Here is a 20,840-nt window from a genome sequence, read left to right on the forward strand (position 1 = left end):
AAAGGCCACAGGAAGCTTTAGGTGGTTAGGTCACGTCATTGATGTGTGACGTGAAATATTGAAAACGAACTCATCGGAAATGAACTCATTCGTATATACTCTGACAAGAAAGATTTATCAAGCTGTTGTCATCGATGATTTCCTATAGACACTAGATGTCGTGTGTAGAAGATGTACGATGATACACCGAGCGAGGTGGCGCAGTGGTTAGTACACTGGACTCGCATTGGTGAGGACGAGGGTTCAATCCCGTCTCCGGCCATCCTGATTTAGGTTTTCGTGATTTCCCTAAATCGTTTCCATCAAATGCCGGGATGGTTCCTTTGAAAGGGCACGGCCGATTTCCTTCCCAATACTTCCCTAGCCCGAGCTTGCGCTCCGTCTCTAATGACCTCGTTGTCGACGGGACGTTAGGCACTAACTACCACCACCACCAGCAGCACCACCTTGTACGATGATCACTTAGCACTTTCATAAAGTGATGTTGATCAAGAAATGGACAGATTTCTAGGAAGATGGTTAGGACGTCGAGGTGCTCAGGAGCGGTCCGCACGATAGCCCTATTTAACACCAACATATGTATTTCTGAGGAGCTGTGCAAATAATTGTTTCATTCGGGAATGGCGCTTGGGAAAAATCTCGATGGTAAAAATCCGTATGACAAGTAATTTTTGTAATAGTCACAGCGTAATCATTTCACACGAGTCACATGAGAGCATGTATGTATTAAACCGGGGACCCAGAAATGATGGAGAGGCTTCGTCCCGCCGTAGCCTTCAGTGGTTCACAGCCCCACAACAGGCTGCAGCAGTCCACACACCCCCACCACCTGACACCGAACCCAGGGTTATTGTGCGGTTCGGCCCCCAGTAGACTCCGGACACTCCTCCCCCCTCCCCCCTGCCCCCCCCCCCCCCCCGGGAACTTCTCATACCAGACGAGTGCAACCCCAAACGTTTTGGTAGTAGAATAATAGTAATATGTTGCCCGGAACTTCAGCGAAATGTGAGTTTGCGACTAAACCAGCGGCTTGGCCGATATTCTTAGCGCTATGTAGAGACGAGCAGCGGAGAGACGGCCTGTTGCCGTGTTTGTCCGGGCCAGGTGAGTTAGGAAGGTGGCACGGCGCCGCAGCGTGAACGAAGGCCGGTTGCCGCCACGTCTTCGTATGAAGCATTTGTATAACTATTGGAACTCTTATGTTATCCAGTGTTTCATGGCGATATACGGTAAGTTCGTTTATTTGAATAAAAGCGTATGGGACCTGAAGATGGCAAAATGAATTGCCGAGACTGGTTGCTTTCAGAATAAAATAAAACATCTTAAAGGGTACGGGGGTTGGTGAAGTTTATTAACATTGAAAAGTACTTATCAGCGGATGTCCCCTGGCCGTGAGGACCAACAGAGAAAAAATATCTACAGTTGGGCTGCGGTCTATACACGGTGAGGCAGCCAACACAGGTCACACCAAATATAAAAAATGGTTCAAATGGCTCTGAGCACTATGGGACTTAACTTCTAAGGTCATCAGTCCCCTAGAACTACTTAAAGCTAACTAACCTAAGGACAACACACACATCCACGCCTGAGTCAGGTTTAGAACCTGCGACCGTAGCAGCAACGCGGTTCCGGACTGAAACGCCTAAAACCGCTCGGCCACAGCGGCCGGCGCTTTTCCTGAGTGGCTATGTCAAAGCTCTCAAATTTTCGTCGAAGAAGATCTGTCATTACCTGTGCAGAGTGCGAGAGACATCCGTCATGTTGGTACCTACAATGATGGCCTTTGTGTATCAGAGAGATGACTTCTAATAACTGCGGCAACAGCGTATCGTAGGAACACGAGATACTTGAGTGTATTTAGTTTCCCATCAATAAAACAGGGACCAGTGAAGTGGGTTTCGAAAAAAAAAAAAAAAAAAAAAAAAAAACGAACACACCAAACGTTGATACACAAACAGCGTTTTTTTAATTTTTTAAATCCACTTCTTTGGTTCGTGGATTTTCAACTGACCGTTAGTGCACATTGCAAAGACAGATTTACCGGCGGTTTTTTTTAACGATATTCTACCGTCAACAAAATTTCGTATAGCTATGTCTCATAACGTCGAACTTTCCGTGGGATGTCATTCTGAGAAAAGGAATCTCTTTTGGAAGTCTTTATCTTGAAGCTGTAGATGCAGTGAAATGTGAAGTGGATGAAATGCAATGGAATTTAGTGTTGGCAGAACAATCGTTTGGTTGATCCCTGTCGTACTTCCGAGATGTATCACAGTGACATTTACATTGTATGCTATGCTGCTAAAATATTAGTCTCATTTCCTTCATCAGTTACTCTTCTTTTTCTTTTTACATGTTTTATTCTAGAACATTTCCGAGTTCTACAACATTTTTATTGTGTTTCCAAAGACGTATGGTGAGTGTTTGACACGATCTGAATACTCCTCAGCATACTACCGCACCGTTTCCCTAATAGTTTGGCTACGTTAACTTGTACAACTGTTGTAAACTTTGTGAATGTCTCACTGGATTTACGAGCAAGTTATCTGACTGAACACTGATTGTTGGGCTTCAAGTGCGCAGGTAAACCCAAGAATCACACCTGAGTCGGGTTGTCTTGTCTTAGGAAGCCCTAGAACTCAATAGTATTGTTACCATATTTGTTCTACATCTTATTTAGAAGTTACTAAAGATAAATGTTCATTGTACCTATGTTATAAGTCTTTATAGACATGTTATTAACACGTACGACACAACAACGTGCGGTTCATTATTTCAGCTATTTCCAGAAATCTTGATTGTACGGTGCGTACGAAACTAAATTATTAAACAAGTTATTCATAATATATAATTCAGAGGTGATAAAAGAAAGAATTCCGCACTTGCACAGTATCAGCTAGCTTCAGCATGTCGATAATGCGTCAGGGACTTTGTAATTTATGTAAGTAGAGTTCAAATCTGTATGAATTAATATTTTGGGTCACGTAATGCTGCAACGGCGTGTAGAATACCAACAAGCACTGAACTACGTTCTGTGACTTTCTGTCAGAACAAGTGCATGATAATAAATTAAAAGAATAAAACATACATATTTAGATAAGGGGAGAGATGTAAATATATGTAGATTTATGAATGTGTTTATTGAGTGTGTATAATGTATACAAATGAAAGTAAAATTTATTATTTCAGTAAGATGCCCCAGGGAAAATGGAAAACTTCAATGGTTTGTCATGTGATCAGGCTCTGGAGGCTGCGAGTAGAGACGTTTCACGGTCTGTGGGCGGTAAGCTTGGAAAGCTGCGAGTACTGAAGTTTTTCAGGAAGGGCATATCACAGGCATAGAGCGATTCCACGTGACTGTATTGGGGCAACATAGTACTAGGCGAGTGAGTAGTAGAACTGATAGTGGTTGAAATCCATGGATTGGCAGAGCAGAGCGGGTGTGGATAGGGGCCAAAATGAGTTGTTGCCAGTTACACTCAAATACAAATTTTATTAGTTAAAACGCATAATAACATAAGCAAGAATTATAAACTCTCAAGGTTTTAACGAAATATTCCTTTGATTTGATTTAAATCGTCTGAAAGCCACATACTAAAATCCAGGACTCAAGGCCTAAGCAAGGAATAGCCGTACAGGAGTTCTTCTGGGAGTTTCTCTTATTTCCAATTTTTTTTTTACTTCAGTGAAAATAAACTGAAGGCCACACATTAAGCTAGAACAGTGTTACGGCTTAAGGCCAAAACAAATATTTTCAATGTTAATTCTAAATAGGCTGAATACCTGGCTGAAGGTCGCATATCAACCAAACAATTTAACGGCTTACAGCCTAGGAAGAAGAGCAATTTAGCAGGCTGAGGGCCTTAGCTTAAAACACTTCATGCAAACTCGGCTGAAGGCCTCATACTAAAGAATAACAATGTTATGGCTTAAGGTAAGACCAAGATTTTGAATTTTTAGTTTAAGGGAGATTGAAACTGGCTGAAGGCCACATACTAAAGAATAACAATCTTATGACATAGGGGCAAGAGCAAGATTTTGAAATTTAGTTTAAGAGAGATTAAAACTCAGCTTAAGACTAAAAAGAAATCATTATATAAAACACAAGGAGCGGCGCTCAGAAGGTTCCAAGGGTCGGCCTGAGAAGTAACATTAACGCACGTTTAGGTGAGAGGGGACAGATCCAACTGCATAGATAATTGAAAATATCGGCCGATGAGGAGTAAGCTGTGATATCAATAACTTCAAACCCAGCCTCATCAAGATCAAGGCATTAAACACCACCGAAGACAATTTTAAAAGAATACCAAAAACTCAAGTCACAACTGTCAACTCACTACGGGAGGCTGCAGATTCTAGGCAACAAACACACGACTTGTTATCACACGGGTCATCGGCTGACAGAACAGCAATCCACAAATAACGAACAAATCGTAAGAGTCTAATATTAAGAACAGGTAACTAATTACTCAACTTGAGGAAGTTATGGAAAAATGGTTCAAATGGCTCTGAGCACTATGGGACTTAACATCTATGGTCATCAGTCCCCTAGAACTTAGAACTACTTCAACCTAACTAACTTAAGGACAACACACAACACCCAGCCATCAAGAGGCAGAGAAAATATCCCTGACCCCGCCGGGAATCGAACCCGGGAACCCAGGCGCGGGAAGCGATAACGCTGCCGCACGACCACGAGATGCGGGCGAAGTTATAGTTGCCGGCGCCTGTAAATGTATGAAATACACAGGGTGATTCAATGACGATGTTACAGACTTTGAAGAATTCGAGCCAGGATTAGTGTACCTTGCGTGCTTGCTCACACATTGTATATTCTTGTTGACAGGCGGTTAGTGAGGACTCACTGAGCACACTTTTGGCTTTCTCGTCCAAAATAACAGGCTTGTGAGCTTGCAGGCTCTGTAAATAATAACGCTAAACCTCTGCCTGATGCATTGCCCCTCTCTTGCAGCGTCTGTCACCGGAGTTTGTTGAGCATCTTCGTAACGCTCTCCCTCTGAGTAAACCATTCCGTGACGAAATGTACCGCTCTTCGTTGAGTTTTCTATTAATATTACTTTGATAAAGTTTCAAGGCTTGTAAACAGTATTCACTAATCGGTCATACGAGTATTTTGTAGACCACTACTTTCGAGGATGAATTACACTTTCTCAAGATAAAGCCGATGAATCTCAATCTGTCATCCTGGTTTCCCTACTGCTTCTTTTATGTGGTCATTCCGCATTAGGGCACTACGTTTAGTTACGTCTATGCATTTTACTTTTGCGACATTGCAGTGTAATCCATTTGTGTCCAGTGCATTTTGTTTATTTACGTACAGAGTCAACTGTCACTCTATGCGCCAACATCGATGCCGTGTAGCTGTTCCTGCCTTTCGCTATAGTCCTCTGGCGTTGCAACTTCCCTATAGACAACACCATCGTCCGCAAATAGTCGCGCGGAATCTCGAACTTTATGCGCCAGATCATTAATATAAACTGTAAATAGACAGAGAGATAGAACCCTATAACACTACCTTGGCGTACTTCCAAAATTACCTGTGCCTTTCGTTATTTTAAGAATCACTCGTGGAATTCTACAGGGTATTTCACAGTTCTTGTTACACCTTTCTAGAGGCTGTAGATTGGGCTCACTAGATCAAGTTTTACGTAGAAATCCACTTCCGTAAATGTCATCCAACGACGCAAATGAGCGTCAAAGTTATAGACGCCGGCGCCTGTAAATGCATGAAAAACACGGAGTGATTCAATTACGATGTTACAGACTTTCAAGAATGATGGATAAATGAGTCAGTCTAAGGTAAGGGTCCCTGGTTCGGAAACGAACGAGCCGAAAGTTGCAAGCGAAAATCGTTCTGATACCTCTGGCAATGGAATACACGTACCGGTACTGTTGTTGCTGTGAATGTAGGGTATGAAACTTTCAGAGGTGTTAGTATGGACGAAAAACAAGAAGAAACGTCTAGTCAACATGAGCTCTCAAAAGTCTACCAGAGGAGCTATGAGCACTTGTACATCTGGGTTCTGTGAAACACATCTCCTCTATTGAAGAAGTGCTCATAGCGCTTTACTAGACCTTTTTTCTGTTTTCGATCCATGCTACTACCTTTGAAAGTTGTCTATACAATAACCTTAGCAACAACGACACCGGTACATGTATCCCACAGTTAGAAGTATCAGCAAGGCTTTCGTTTGTAACTTTCGACTTGTTCGTTTCCTGTACGTGGACCCTAACCTCAAATGGATACATTTATCCATCATCCTTGAAAGTTTTTAACAACATCGCGAAATCATCAGGTGTATACATATGTTCACAGGCGCCGGCACCTATAACTTGGACGTTTGTAGCGTTTTCAGATGACCTTTACAGACTTGGTTTTCTAAATAAAACTTGATCTACTAAGTCCCCTATACAACCTATAGAAGTTTTTAACATGAATTGTGAAACACGTTGTATATGGACGAAAGTCGTATATTCAGTCAAATATCTGGTCCAACACTCAGTAAGACGGTATTTTTTTACTAAATGAGGAACAGATGTGAACAGTTCATTCAGGAAAATGGGCACTCGTTTGAACACGTCACTTACGAAGAACGTACTGAAGGTAATGAATAACAATTTTTTAAAATTTTGATTCATTATTTTATAGAGAAATCAAGCACATCAGTCTTAATCTACATACCTTCAGTCGCTTTTCAATATAGTCTTCATTTCCTTGCATACAGTTAGCTCATCACTATGCAAATTTGAAAATGTCCTTACGATAGAATTCCGTTTCAGCCTCTCAAATACATTGATGCAATGCTTGCTGAACGTCTACCACCGCATCGTAGCATTGGCTTCTAGTCGTTAATAGTCACCTTAGGGTGACTAGTCGAGACTGTAGAGAGGATGAAGAAGAATACCCCATCCAAGTGTCCTGCTCTTCTCCACGGTCAAGCGAGAGTTGCGAGGACGCGAGTTGTCCTGTTCCAGAATGATCTTCTCCCCAGAGCATTTATCGAGTGACGCATAACGGAGCTTCAAAACTGTCTCGATATAGCGGGCAGCGTTTATAGTTTTTCCAAATACTAGAAAATCAACCAAAATGCATCCCTGTGCGTCCAACAAGACAGTGTCCGTAACCTGGCCAGCAGGATGGAACAAGCTTTCATCGCCTGTCAAAGTACTTATCAAAAACCATCGCCCTCATGCTGAAAACTCTGAGGAAAGTTTTGGTGACGGTTTTTGTATGAAGTTTGCGATCTTCAGCCAATCTACTTGGGATCCACAGGCATGCAAGTTTCAATAACCTAAGTTTTGAATTATATTTTGCACTGCGTGGTCTAATGCAAGTTTTGCAGTGATTTCATGCATTGCGGACGCCTGTCTTCTCTAGTGAGCTCATCAGCTCTTTCCTTGTTGTGCTGGCAGTTCACCGGTTGTCGCCACGAGGTTTAATTTGGATATTAGTGCTTCCGACTTTGAAAAGTTTCTCCCGTTTGCTAACCCTGCTGGCGGCCATGCAGAAGTTTCAATAAGAATGTTTATGTCTGAGTTGAATTTCTGCAGCAAATTTTCCTTTTTTAAAAAGGAGTCCAATAACAGCACACTGTCTAAACGAAACACTGATGTCGACTCCTTTAGAAGTACAGCCGATGATCACGTAATAGACGTTGCTGACATCACAATATGCCAGCATGTGGTGTGAAACTTTTGGATTACGGCCTCGAAATCGTTTTTCTTACGTTATTGTAGTTGAAATTTTAACAACGGGCTGATCATGACTTTCTGTAAAACCTTGGAAATGAACATTTCGACGCCTGAACAATCATCTTAACACAGTCAAATATGTACAGAATGTTGAATCCAGCCCGAAAGCTTATCTTCTTAATAAAAGTTGACACAAAATGCTTTAAATTCACTTTACCTTGGTTTAAATACATCATATACATGATAGATAAACATTAATACTCTATTTCAAAAATTGTAACTCATTGCCGTTACTCTCTGAAAAGTAACTAAACAAACTATATTAATTATTCTGCAGAAAGAGTAACGTTTAGATATCTAAATAAGTATTCCATTCAATTGTTATTTTTCACTATCTGAGAAATCTAGCAGTGCAAGGGTATTTATTTATAGCTCCGCCTAGGATTATGTATATGTGCAACTTATATGTGACTCACAAAGCTTATTTGTTCATAACTTTCTAATTAAAATGATTGGGATTATGAATGAAGAGCTTGTTTGCTTCACTGACATGGAAGAGAGCCACTAATGTCAAAACCCGCAACACACAGCATCTGACCTTGTGCTTTGTTTGTGATAATAGCATAAGCTTTCTGGGAATTGTATACTTATGAAGACAAGTGGCAAATTCTTAGGAATAATCAGAATTTACAGCATAAAAACTCTCTTGCCTGCTTCTACTCCCGTCAGATTTTCCGTTTCCGTGAAGGAAGTAACTTCAAGTCTCTGTCATTCAAAGGTTCTGAGATGCGACACAATACATGGCGCTTTCGAACAGAGCTATACTGCGCCTCGCTTTCGGAAGGAATTACCAAAAAGCGTGTTAAATCCTCATGGACTCAAGGCACAGCAAGTCTAGCCTCACCATCTACATTGGGTTCTTGAGGACGCATAGTCCTCAATCGTTTAACCATTCTGGTGTATTTCGAAACAGTCGATAGTTTTCTAGAAATATTTATTCAAAAAACACGAAATCAAAATGTAATGGATAGGCACCAGAAACATAAGCAAACTTAATAAATTTGATTTTACTAGCAAATAATATAAATTAAACCTATCAAAAAATAGAAAATAGTCTTGTTAAACTTTTAATACGTAAGACGAAATAGAAAATTCGTTATCCTCGCTTGTAAATTCAATGTTAGTTTGTATTTGTAAAGATAAGATTATAGCGTTGACTTCTTTCGTTGATATAAACTTCCGATAATTCATCTGTTAATGACATTAAAAAAAATTCCTAGCACAGAAGTCAAATATAAATACGGCCTACCGAAAGAAGCGAAGCAGTGTCGTTAAGTTTTTAGCACACAAATCAAAATCAGTACATCCTTATATCCTAGCGCTCTGAATTCGGTGTTATTTAGAATTTGTAGATATCAGATGACGGCGCTTAATTCTATCACTCGCGTAAACTATCTAAAATATATCTCTCACTGATTTAAAGTAAGCAACAGTGTCATCTAGTGGTTCTTTGGCGTGTTACGAAATTAACAGCGTCATCTATTGGTTCTTTGTTGGACCACACCTTCATTATTAAACATTGAAACTACTGATCTGAGCAATATGTTTCTTCCGTATTCCGATGCTGATCAAATAAAGCCTGTATGTGGCCCAAAACTACGCTCGAGTTACCTGTAGAAACCCAGAAAAATTCGTCTAGTAGTTTTGTAAATTAGCGTGTTTAAAGAGGCAAATAGATAGACACGACGGTTTTATACTTTTGTTAATAGTATACAAGCTGCAGAGAAGAACAGCTGTCTGTTACACCCTGTGTAGTGAAGTATTATAAAATGTCTCTTCCCTAGGCTTCAATGGTTCATAAATAAACTACATGTCATTAAAATTACTACATTACGGATATGCGTGCCACAGACGCGAAATTTAACCGACAGGAAGAAGATGCTGTAATATACAAATGATTATCTTTTCAGAGCATTCGCACGAGGTTGGTGCCGGTGGCCAGACCTACAACCTGCTGTCATGATGAAAGTTTCCAACCGATTTCTCATTCACAAACAACAATTGACCAGCGTAGCCTTGTGAAACGTTGTTGTGATGCCTCTTGTAAGGAGGAGAAATGCGTACCATCACGTTTACGACGTTGATAAATGTCGGATTGTAGCCTATCGCGATTGCGGTTCAGCGTATCGCGACACTGCTGCTCGCGTTGGTCGAGATCGAATGGCTGTTAGCAGAATATGGAATCGGCGGGTTCAGGAGGGTAATACGGAACGCTGTGCTGTATCCCAACGGCCTCGTATCACTAGCAGTCGACAGGTACCTTATTCGCATGGCTGTAACGGTCGTGCAGCCACGTCTCGATCCCTCAGTCAACAGATGGGGACGTTTGGAAGACAATAACCATCTGCACGAACAGTTCGACGACGTTTGCAGCATTATGGACTATCAGCTCGGAGACCATGGCTGCGGTTACCCTCGACGCTGCATTACAGACAGGAGTGCCTGCGATGGTGTACTCAACGACGAACCTGGGTGCACGAATGGCGAAACGTCATTTTTTCGGATGAATCCAGGTTCTGTTTGAGGCATCATGATGGTCGCATCCGTGTTTGGCGACATCGCGGTGAACGCACATTGGAAGCGTGTATTCGTCATCGCCACACTGGAATATCACCCGGCGTGATGGTATGGGGTGCCATTGGTTATATGTCTCGGTCACCTCTTGTCCCCACTGACGCACTTTGAACAGTGGACGTTACTTTTCAGATGTGTTACTACACGTTTTGCTACCCTTCATTCGATCCCTCCGAAACCCTACATTTCAGCAGGAAATTGCACGACCGCATGTTGCACGTCATGTACGGGCCATTCTGGATACAGAAAATGTTCGACTGCTGTCCTGGGCAGCACATTCTCCAGATCTCTCTCCAATTTAAAACGTCTGGGCAATGGTGGCCGATCAACTGGCTCGTCACAATACGCCAGTCACTACTCTTGATGACCTCTCGTATTGTGTTGAAGCTGCATGGGTAGCTGTACATGTACATGTCATCCAAGCTCTGTTTGACTCAATGCCCAGGCCGTTATTACGGCCAGAAGTTGTTGTTCTGGGTACTGATTTCTCAGGATCTATGCACCCAAATTGAGTGAAAATGTAATCGCATGTCAGTTCTACTATAATATATTTGTCCAATGAATACCCGTGTATCATCTGCATTTCTTCTTGGTGTAGCAATTTTAATGGCCAGTAGTGTAAAAAACCTCATGAATACATCGAGAAATTTCCGCAATATGCTTTTGATGCCGAGGGAAAGACAATGTGAGAAATATCTGATACCACAGGTACATACAAAAGAAATTTGCTGCATTTGCTGAATTACGATCATGTAAGAAAATGGAAAGGAACTAACAAAAGAATTTAGGAAGTGGTGCTGAGGCTAGGGATAGAAAATGAGAGTTTATGTCTCGAGACACTTGAGGTCTTCTTGACGAGTTTCTCGTAAAGCATTCTTCATGAGGCGCTCGTGAGTGTAAGCACGCTTCTGACGTCTTGATACCATTGCGCTTCGAAAGCCTGAGAACAATAGTGTGTTGTGGAATGGGTCAATAGGCTGTCATAAACTTAGGTGTGACCTTTCCAACAAAACGAATGGCATACGCCAATCTGCTAGACCTGCAACGCTAAACATCAAATGAGGCAAATTCTGACATTATCTTTGATCTACATTTTTCGTTTGATACAAGTGGAATAGAGCTATTTGAACCCATTACTTCGTAGCAGGGAAGACTAAATCATGGGCTGTAAAATTTTTCACTAATGCCCCACACTATAATTCTCTCATTTTATTTTCGAATGCTGAAACACAACAGTTACGAAGAAGTATGAAATGTTTATAGCCAGGTCTCCAGCACCGGCATCAGTTGATATTATTTATGCAGGTATGACTGATAACGACAGCATGTTTATTATTTTCTAGGAGTGAAAATTTCTTTTATGTGTACGGCATGGATAAAACTAGTCGATAAAGTATGGTACCTACGCAATAGAACTGTACTTTTTGTTCGGTAGCTTTATATAGTTACTTCTTTACTTACCTACTTCTGCTCTATCGTCACTTACATGGCGCTCAATGCGAGGGGGCAGTTTCATTCCACAAGAAGATGTTTGCGAGAATTCGAGGGGTCGAGTAGAAAAAAAAGCCGCGAGAGGTCGGGGTAGCGGCGAACGAGAAGACACGTGCGAATGTCGGTCACGAGAGGTTGTTTAGAGGGCTGTCGGCTGCACTAGGTGTGGAAACCGGTTGTTACTGCGTTGGTCCTCTACGATCGTCTTTCGCTTAGTTGGTCCGTGGAGCTTCCTGTCTATTGATACCACTGTGTACTCTGTCTGATGGGACCTCGTCCGGCGTTTCGAAACGGTGAGCCTTGCTGTCCTTCGGACAAATCTGAGTGTGACGGATGTTCATAAAGTGGTGAGTTGAATCACGAGCTGATTGTGAATATTTATCGTGATTCGAGCTAAGTGCTTGGAACTGCGTACGCTGATTAAAGATGTCACAAGTGAGTAGGCTCAAATATACGTTTCCATGTGTCTCTGTGATACAGCTTGGTCAGCTGAATTACTTGGGCTGGCCTGTTAAGATACACAATAGTAAACGCTCACTTGCTATGGCGTGATTACTGTAAGTACATACATTGAACCTTATTATTGCAGACAGGCAGTGATTTCGTACATTCATGTTTTATTCTTGTCAGATAACGGAGTTAAAAGTTATTCTTGTGTCATTGCTCATACGCGAAGCTCCCCTTTAAATAATATAAGCTTTAGATGTGGCCAAATATTGCTTCTTAGTAAGGTTATAAACTTAGTCTGTTTTAGTGCTCTTCGGGTCTGTAATTGGTCGCCTTTTCCCCCATCTTGTTTGCCAAGCGATTTAAGTTGTTTATGGCGGTCCATATAGTCTGGGGCGATCAATTGATGGAGGAAGGTAATTGCCCAATGCATTAACGATATTTATATACATAACAGTTGTGTTAAGGTTATTATGTTTAAAGGTGTCTGTTAAAGTGCGTCACTTCATTGCTTGCTACTTGGCATTTAAGCTGCATTTACATGTGTGGGTAGCAGTATTTTCTTACATTCTATGCGAGTCCACGAAATTCATTTAATCACGTTTTAATCTCTGTACGTTATTACTACGCGGTTACTGACTGTTGATTTTACGATTTTAGTCTGTTGTGTTTCTCGATAAATAATTGTTTCTGAAATGAAGTGTCTGTTGGTGTTATTTGTGTTGGTATTCTTTATTTTACAAATGTATCAGTCATTTTCTTAACGTCACTATTCCTTAGCCTTAAGTTTTGGCACGAATTCAGGAAGTTGCTAGTAGTTCAAAATATTCATTACCTTAAAACTGCTAACTACGAAAAGCAAAGATTTTACTTAGAATACATTTATTCTGATTTTCTTAAATTTGTTAAAGCTAGTTATGACACTGTATTTTTAAGAAATTTTTTATCTTCTTTAAGGAGATCGCTATTTTTATCTTTTTAATATCTGAGAATGTTCAAGCTGAGTGAGATCTAAAAAAAATCTCCTTAAGATTTCGTTATCATAAATACATGTAACTAGCTAAGATTGCTGTATCAAATTAACCTTGCCAATTGTAAATTGGCCTTTATTTCTGGCATGGTATATTTTATCCTGTGACTCCTGTTATAGGTTGACAAGAGCCTTTACCAGTGGCCTTTTAACAGTGGGAATTTATTCTGAAGTAAGCTGAGTGTAACCTCGCTGCACGGCTCCTCGGCTCCTTTATGTCGCTTTTTTATGTATGGAAAATGCCCCTCGGCTTCAGCTGATGTAATGTATCACCATATTTTGTAACAAAGCCCGTTCCTTCTGAAGAAGATACTTCTAGAAATATAGAAACCTAGGTCAAGGGCGAATAAATATTTGCGTCTGGTTGGCTAATTTTTTCAATTTCTTCAGTTGTTAAATAATTTATCTCTTAGAAAATTCTAACTGTGAATGGTGTGGCTGATGTGTATCTCGAGGATTTCCCTTACGCACCAAAGCCCTTGTGCTGATATTTGTTTCCCCTGGTAAAACCCTTTCCATGAAACCTGTATATTTATGCTTTGGAACTTGTTTAAGCATTGCCAAGAACCTACGCCATAAATTGTAGATGGTGCGGTATTCATTTCACATATGAAAGGGAAACATGACATTAAACTTTAAGTGGTCGTTAGTTTTAGATGAGCAACAAGTATTCGAGTCCTTAAAACTTTTTCTTCTTTTGATAGCTCTTGTAGGCAGATGCTGGCATTACCATCGATTGGTCTGGAGGCTTCTGGTACGAAGGCGAATTGGAAAGCATCAACATACTGAGAAAGGTATAAGTCGAAACTACTTTTATTAAAAAATTGCAGAAAATATAAAAAAAAGACGTACCTTACATTGTATCCTTCTAAGTTCATAGTAAAAGTTTCTTAAAGTAGATTCGTCACATAGATTTTCATTGGAATATCACTGCTTGTTGTACAGCAACATTCTTAGAAGTTCCACAAATTCTGAATGTTTGTAAGTCGAGAGACTGAAGTGCTTTCTGGTGTTTTGGAGTGTTGTACAAGAAGCTCATTACAGCGTTCTGAGCCTGTACTTAGTATTACTCTTTTGCTGAGCGAATTGTTTTTGTCTGCACCTCTGATCAGCAAGCCACTATATGGCGTGTAGCGAAGGGCAGTTTATGTAATAACTTTTGCAGTCCAGATCTGTTTTCGTAGCACTGTGCGTTTACCTTCAGTATATCAATTCATGTTAGCAATTATTCTGTCAATGGATTGCAAGTATCACATTTCATCCCAACTTATTTTGCACCCCCATACAAGCGCAGACTCACCTCTATGTTCTGTGATTGGGATTACTGTACCTGTTTTGTCTGCAGCTTTGGATGTGTTATGTTTTAAAAATAAATGAAAACTCAGTGAACTAAATATCTTTCATACAGAAAAAACTTTGTTGCTTTTGTTAACAGCTGAATGAACCATTTTCCTAAATTATCTCATTCTGACCATGTAAAGAAAGTCTGTAGTTTTTTCAGGTTTCTATTATGATTGGGAATACATAGTTCCAAAAGAAAAGACGAGTCCTAGGCCATTTCACTGGAGGAAGAAAAAAAATCTTATCTAATCGAAAGCAATGTATTTGCTTCTTATCACTATAAAAACTGTGTTTCATTCGATGTCAGTTCTTGTATATAACCGACTTCCATATGAATACCTAACCCATAATATCATTAAAAAATGTAGCCTTTTAAATACTTACAGCTGTGGGAAGTGACTTTGCCTTGCGTACTCAACAACCAAGTTTGAGACTAGATGAGATGCATTTAGTAGGTATGTGTCACAATTAAGCCTTACATTCAGTGCTTAAAATGGGCTTAGCTACACCTGCAAGTCTCACTCTCAAGGAGAACTTGTTATGCTAAGAATACGCAGGTTACCTTAAAAATTATTCCTTTAGACATATGAGTGAAAATATGCAAAATATATCAGGAAGCTGATTTGCTTGTTTCCAGCACTACTGACTATGTGAAGAGCAAAGTAGTTGAACTTAATAGTTACAGAATCTCAGTAATATGCTACATCCAGTTCAAGAATTCATTCATATGCACTTTTTTTCTTTTTAGTGTTCTACCAAACTTACTGATTCCTGTTCATGTGCTACATCAGTTGTGGGTTTGACTCAGTTTATTGAACAAAACTGAATATAATATGAATGTAGACTGTTTTCTCTAAATTTAGGGATATTCAAAATTCAGATAACCATTTAATAATTCGTTGTGAAACATCATTAACAATATCTTCTGTCGCTTTTTCTCTAATGGGACTTGTTATAAAATTAGTATCATGTACACAAATATCAATTCTGCTTTTTGACTGTTAAGGTGAAGGTCATTCACATATCTAAAGAACAAAACTGGACCCAAAATTGAAAACTGTAGGTCTCCCTTTACTACTAAAATTTTCTACGTTTCCTACCTCGTCTGAATTTTTCATCACATTTTACACTCTGGTTGTAAAATGTGTTTCGTACCTTTTGTGAGTAAACTCATCAATTCCACAAAACTTAAGTTTTTCGAAGAGTTCAACATGATCTACACTATCAAGTGCCTTGTAAAAAGCACGAAAAATACCTTCTGGCTTCATTTTACTATTTAAGGCTTGTATGTAAGTAGCATTCTCAGTTGAGTAATCCCTGTGGAATGGTCATATGTTAAGTAAATTTTCTCACTGAAAGTGAGACTAGTATTAAATACATTACTTTTTCGAATATTTTGGAGAAAATCGTCTATAAGAAAATTACAGTAATTGCTGAAGTCCTTCTTGTCACCTCCCTTACAAAGGAGCTTAACAACTGCATCTTATAAACTATGTAGAAAAATTCCCTGTGAGAATGATGCATTACTTATGTCACTGAGGACGTTACTTGCTAAGTTAGATCAAATTTTGAGAATTCTGAAGTTCCATCAGCACCATATAAGCCTATGTTTCTTTCAGGGTTTTATTATTCTGCTGATCGTGTTGCAGGATGTTTGTTCTACCTATAATTGCTTAAAGTCTGTGGAATTACATGTTTGGTATATTCCTGTGCTATCTCAGCCGAACCCTCTGATACGATTTTTGCTGCTATGTTTAGAAAGTAATTGAAAAAAGTGCTTGCAACTTGCGAATTATCAATCATAACACTGTAATTTATCTGTCCTGTCTCCCATTTGACAATACCCAATAGAGTTTTAGTATTATTTTATGCATTACAAATTTCTGACAGGATATGCATGCCTCTGATATTTTAATGACTTTCAATGATTTTCCTTTAAGTATAACAGTATTTCTGTCATATACAAGCAGTTTCAGATCTTGACTTATGCTGGCATTTGTACTTACGTCCCTCATCCTCTCACAAGAGATTTTAATTCCCACAGTTATCCATGTCTTCCTCGCTATTTTAATGTATTTTATGTGTCAAATATTGACACAAATTTGCTACAGAATAAACTGAATCTGACATTAACATCTCTTTCTATATACAGGGTGGTCCATTGATCGTTACTGGGCCAAATTTCTAACGAAATAAGCGTCAAACGAAAAAACTACACAGAACAAAACTTTCTAGATTGAAAGGGGAAACCAGATGGCGCTATGGTTGGCCCGCTAGATAGCGCTGCCGTTGGTAAAACGGATATCAACTGCGTTTTTTTAAACAGGGACCCCCATTTTTATTACATATTCGTGTAGTACCTTATGAAATATCAATGTTTTAGTTGGACCACTTTTTTCGCTTTGCGATAGATGGCGCTGTAATAGTCACAAACGTATACGTACGTGATATCATGTAACATTCCGCCAGTGCGGACGGTATTTGCTTTGTGATAGATTACCCGTATTCAGATGGATCGTTTACCAATTGCGAAAAAGGTTGACGTATGACTATTGTGATCAAAATGCCCAACGGCGTGTGTTGTGTATGATATTTGTTTGACCTATGGCAGCGCCATCTAGCGGGCCGACCATAGCGCCATCTGGCTTCCCCTTCAAGCTAGACTAGTTTCGTTCTTTGTAGTTTTTTTTGTTTGATGCTTATTTCGTGAAATATCAATGGACCACCCTGTGTACATGATCCCATACTATCCCTTCTAACTTACTCCTGAAACATTGTATCCTGCTCTCAGTAACTAGCCTGCTTTCCATGAACCTGTATCAGAGATGCAAGGTGTATTGTTTATGTCTATTACTTGTGCATCACGATCAAATAGTCCATTAAATACTGTGTACACATTGATTGTTTTAGCCTAAGTACTGTCTACAACACCGCACAATAATCGGTGTCCTATCATCACACCGCACATGAGGTGGAAAATTAAACGCTGAAATTGTATTGCAACACCCTAACAATGATTCCTGTTCATTGTCCATGTCCATAAATTTTGAAAAATCTACACTCCTGGAAGTTGAAATAAGAACACCGTGAATTCATTGTCCCAGGAAGGGGAAACTTTATTGACACATTCCTGGGGTCAGATACATCACATGATCACACTGACAGAACCACAGGCACATAGACACAGGCAAGAGAGCATGCAAAATGTCGGCACTAGTACAGTGTATATCCACCTTTCGCAGCAATGCAGGCTGCTATTCTCTCATGGAGACGATCGTAGAGATGCTGGATGTCGTCCTGTGGAACGGCTTGCCATGCCATTTCCACCTGGCGCCTCAGTTGGACCAGCGTTCGTGCTGGACGTGCAGACCGCGTGAGACGACGCTTCATCCAGTCCCAAACATGCTCAATGGGGGACAGATCCGGAGATCTTACTGGCCAGGGTAGTTGACTTACATCTTTTAGAGCACGTTGGGTGGCACGGGATACATGCGGACGTGCATTGTCCTGTTGGAACAGCAAGTTCCCTTGCCGGTCTAGGAATGGTAGAACGATGGGTTCGATGACGGTTTGGATGTACCGTGCACTATTCAGTGTCCCCTCGACGATCACCAGAGGTGTACGGCCAGTGTAGGAGATCGGAAAAAATTTGGATAACGTGCATTGTTTAAAATGTGAGTAATACGTTGTGGGAAAGTGCGTATGTAGTTTAACAATAATTTTTAGTGGTAAGGAAGAAGAATAACATGATCAATAGAACAACCATTACGTATTATGCAGAACGAGGTATGAAAGACTTTGTACATCAGTTTGCCTGAAATTGTTTATGTCTTCCTTCTTATAGAGAAATTTGCATGTTGCCACTTCGTGAATACTTCTAATCCAGCTCGTTGTGATGACACCTTGTCTTATCTACAATGATGATGGTGCTCAGAAAATCGTCACCTTCACCCTCGTGTTGGTAAAGCAAGACAAGTTTCCATTCGGTGATTTGTTGCAGTCTCGTGGAAGCATATGCGAGATCCACCTGGCACAGACTTTGTGGTAATCAGTGCTATGTAATATTTTGTCTAAGGTATTACAGCCAACGTTCAGCTGAGCAGACAATTCTTTGGCCCTAATCTGTTGATCTTCATGGAGGAATGATCCAGGTACCGTTCTTTATGAGGGATGGCGGCTGGGAGGGGTAGATCCTGTACACCCTCTCCGCCACTAGAGAAACGCACTGCCTAATGCTTAATATTACTCACGTCTGCCGCATTGTCACCAAACATCTTTAACAAGAAACGACGGATTTTTATTGGCGCAGTTTGTGCAGCATTTAGAAATTCAGCGACGTATGACTATTTTATATGCACCTAGGTGCCGGAAGTCATTATGAAACGCTGCACAGCTATTTGTCGTAGGGAAATGAAACCAACTGGACATTAAATTGGAAACAATCAGCATATTAAAGGGAAAATGTAAGGTGTATTAAGACGTCTGGTATTTTCTAAATGTCCGCTTTTTACGTAAGTGAATTGGCGGAGGTGCACCAAAGGATTGCTCCCTTGCGCGTTCACTGGGCCTGATATCTTCTGTAGAATCGTTAATCGTACCTTGTTAGTTCCACACTTACCGGATTTTCTACCAGAGTTCAGAGGTAGGATCTACCTCGCAATTGAACAAGTCAGTGCTGACATGCTGTGCCTAGTTTGGTAATAACAGACTTCAGATGGGATGGGTGCCACATTACCAAGAGAAGTCACTTTTAATCCGTTTAGGTTTATGGTAAAAATCACGTTGTATCTCGCGGTGAAATTACACCAAAACATAAATAAACAAATAAATATGAGTTTTGAAAGTTATAACTTCCTTGTTGAGATACATTCCGTGATTATTACACTATCATAATGTGACTACAGCACTCAAGCTCAACACACAAAAAATGGGAGACTTTAGATTGGAAGCCTGTCCAGAAAAGATATTTAAAATATGAGCCACGTGGGGTAGTCGCGCTGTCACGGTTCACGTGACTTCCTCTGTCGGAAGTTTGAGTCCTGCCCCGGACATGGGTGTGTGTGCTGTCCTTAGCGTACGGTAGTTTAAGTTAGATTAAGTTGTGTGTAAACCTAGGGACAGATGACCTCAGCATTTTGGTCCCATAGGAACTTATCACAACCGCAAAATATGCCTTTCGCCTTAATACATATAAATTTCGATCATAGACATGCGGTTCTAGGCGCGCAGTCCGGAACCGTGCGACTGCTACGGTCGCAGGTTCGAATCCTGCCTCGGCATGGATGTGTGTGATGTCCTTAGGTTAGTTGGCTTTAAGTAGTTCTAAGTTCAAGGGGACTGATGACCACAGCTGTTAAGTCCCATAGTGCTCAGAGCCATTTGAACCATTTTTGATCATAGACAGTGAAAATTAAGTAAAACGCAAAGAGACGTACAGGGTGATTTTGATGAATGGGAACAGACCCGGAGAGGATAAAATGCGAGATAGGTCATATAGGCACATGGCCGGAAATGCATTCCAAGATGCCGCGCGGGATTAGCCGAGCTGTCTGAGGCGCTGCATTCATGGACTGTGCGGCTGGTCCCGGCGGAGGTTCGAGTCCTCCGTTGGGCATGTGTGTGTGTGTGCGTGTGTGTGTGTTTGTCCTTATGATAATTTAGGTTAAGTAGTGTGTAAGCTTATGGACTGATGACCTTAGCAGTTAAGTACCATAACATTTCACACACATTTCAACATTTTTTGCATTCCAAGAATGGCACACCCTCTTGACGGTGGGCGTAATATATCAGTGACAGTGTAGGTTTCAACTGTTTGAAGTACACAGGAGAATACACCATCAAAGTGGAGATGTTCTGTCTCCACTAGTATCTTAGCTTCACACTGCAAGGGTAGTGATGTGGAGCACCGTCATGTAGTAGCTTTATTACTCTTCGTACCACTAAAGACATGCCTTCCAACAGGGGATGCGGTATCATCCACAGGAAGGGCTGATACACCTCGCCTGTGGGCCGCAGTGGAAAGATGACTGATCCCACGAGGCGGTGGCCGAACCCTTGGTGATGGTTCGCTACCTCTATACCATGGGGATTCTCTGTAGCTCTCAGGAGAATACTGTGAAGTCCGACTATGCTGCCCCCCGTAATGGTAGCCTCATCTGTGGATAGGATGGATTCCAGATATCCCTGA

This window comes from Schistocerca gregaria, chromosome 4 (genome assembly GCF_023897955.1).
Source record: "Schistocerca gregaria isolate iqSchGreg1 chromosome 4, iqSchGreg1.2, whole genome shotgun sequence".
Lineage (NCBI taxonomy): Eukaryota > Metazoa > Arthropoda > Insecta > Orthoptera > Acrididae > Schistocerca > Schistocerca gregaria.